The sequence below is a fragment of the Meriones unguiculatus genome, chromosome 21 (genome assembly GCF_030254825.1).
Source record: "Meriones unguiculatus strain TT.TT164.6M chromosome 21, Bangor_MerUng_6.1, whole genome shotgun sequence".
NCBI lineage: Eukaryota > Metazoa > Chordata > Mammalia > Rodentia > Muridae > Meriones > Meriones unguiculatus.
This window is the reverse complement of record NC_083368.1, coordinates 43,363,765-43,366,156: the sequence shown is the minus strand read 5'-3', so window position 1 is coordinate 43,366,156 and position 2,392 is coordinate 43,363,765. Positions and strand designations below refer to the sequence as shown.

Genomic DNA, 2,392 nt, shown 5'->3' with positions numbered 1-2,392 from the left:
CGGGACTGACCTAGGCCCTCTGCACACATGTAACAGTTGTGCAGTTTAGTTTTCATGTGGGACTCCTAGCAGTACCAGCAGGATCTTGTTAGGACCCTTTCCCTCTACAGGGAGACCTCTTCTAGCCTCAAAGAAGAAGATGCACCCAGTCTTACTGCAACTTGATATGCCAAGGCTAGTTGATATCCATGGGAGGCCTCCCTTTTTCTGAAGAGAAAGGGCAGAGGAGTGTGTGGGGGAAGGAGAGAGGGGAAAGTGGTGGTGGGGAGGCAAAGGAGAAACTGCAGTCGGGATGGAAAGTTAATGAATAAATTAATTTTAAAAACAGGTCACAGACAAACGCTGCTCCTTGGCCAGCTCTTTGATCACCTCCTCCTGGAGGGTGCAGCCTCACCAGGCCACAGAGGAAGATGCTGCAGCCAGCCCTGATGAGACCTGATAAGCTAGGGTCAGATAGAAGGAAAGGAGGACCTCCCCTATCTGAGGACTAGGGGAGGGGCATAGGAGGAGAAGAGGGAGGGAGGGTGGAGGTGGGAGAACATGAGGAAGGGAGCTACAGCTGGAGACAAGTGAATAAATTGTAATAAACAATAAATAAAAAAGGACAGGTCAGGTGTATGCGACCTACACAGTTGATGAAAGAGAAACGTTTCAAGGGTTTGCAGTGACTGTTCTTATTCAACTAATGCAGAATAAGTCTTCCCTTACTGAAATATACAAATGGCTATGAGAGAAATTCCAGGAGCCTGGCTTACAGTTACAATTAAGCAAACGGAGAATTGTGTCTTTTATCCCATCGCCAAGATAGAACAGATTATTTTCTTCAGATCTCCTCTGCTGGCATCTTATTTTCTGTTATAAGAAATGACACAAAGGCCGGGGCAGTAGTCCTGTCTGCAAAGTACTTGTGCATAAGAACAGACATCTGAATTTGAACCCTTGAACCCAAGTAAAAGAAGCCAGTAAGGTGGCGAGTCTCCATAAGCCCAGTGCTGAGAAAGCAGAACAGGGGAGGCCTGGGCTCCCTGGCCAATCAGAGGAGTCTTTTTAGTAATTTCCAGGCTAAGGAGAGACCATGTCTTGGAAAACGATGTGGTTATTTCCTGAGAAACTACATCCTTAATTACCCTCTTGCTTTCACATGTATGTGCACATTTGTGTACACACATATCAAAAATACACAAATGTGAACACAGACACACACCCACAGAAACAGAACATTAAAGAGGCAATTAATGTAAATCTATACCCCTTCTCTATTTATTCCATGAATGCACCCAGAGTTTTCCATTTCCACCAAAACCCTGAAATGGAATAGTTATGATTTGTTTCTATGGCTACCAAATAGGTTTTCTCCATTCACTAAAGTAGAAAACTGACTTATGTGCTTAAAAAATTTACAGAATATATTATGATTTACTTACCATTTAAAAAGTATTGAACAGAAAGTTCAAGTTACATAATTATGGAAATTTAATATCAGTTAAGATGTACAAATTAGGTTTATATTTAGTAGCATGATTTGTTACATACACAATAACCATGCTTGCTTTGGCAGTAGATATACTAAAATGGAAACAATATAAAGAGAATTGACAAGGCCCCTGTGAAAAAATGCTATACAAATTTGTGAAGTATTCCATATTTGTAAATACAAAAAGAATCCTCAACCAAGAGCTGATATACATATATCAGTTTTAATAACTCATATAGCTGTGCAGAAGTGTCATATAAATATGCACTTTATCATTTTCATAAAAAGATATTTAGCTTGTTTCTAGCTTTTTCCCATTTTGAGTGTTGATAAAGTGAACATATTTGTATTTGTTCATTCAGACAAAAGATTCCACAGAAAAGAGCTTCTTCAACATTTTCCACTCATAACTGCTTTCACTCAAGAAATTTTTAGATAATCCCAGGCATATAGAGGTATAAAGTGGACACATATCCCAATATTTTCTGTTAGTAAATGATAATAAATTTATTTAGATAAAAGATAAAAGAAAATTTGCATATTGATGAAGTGGATATACATATTTATTTTATATGAATTTTCATGGATAAAAATTTGATATTGTAACATCTAGAGAATCTTCAACATCTTTTGAGGTTGATCAATACATGGCTTTGAATCAAACACATAATAAAAAATAAAGAGTACGTTTATAGCCTTTTCAATAATTATAAACAAAACAGGATTCATTTAGCAATTTAACCATTTTTTTGAAATAAAACATAAGCCAAAATTTTTGAAAATCAGCCATTTTAATGTGATATACTCTGAAGACAAATTAGTTTTATATATCTATGTTAGAGAATGGTGAGAGAAAGTATTAAAAATCATTATTTCCCATGACTGGAAAGAAAGCTCAAAGGTTAAAAGTACTTGCTG

General features: G+C 37.0%; 1 non-coding gene across 1 annotated transcript; it reads left to right on the top strand.

Moving 5' to 3' along the window:
* Nucleotides 1–1,546: 1,546 nt before the first annotated feature.
* On the top strand, nt 1,547–1,649 carry LOC132649798 (U6 spliceosomal RNA). Its single transcript, XR_009588314.1, has one exon. It is a non-coding gene; the product is annotated as a U6 spliceosomal RNA (small nuclear RNA).
* The last annotated feature ends 743 nt before the right edge of the window (nt 1,650–2,392 follow it).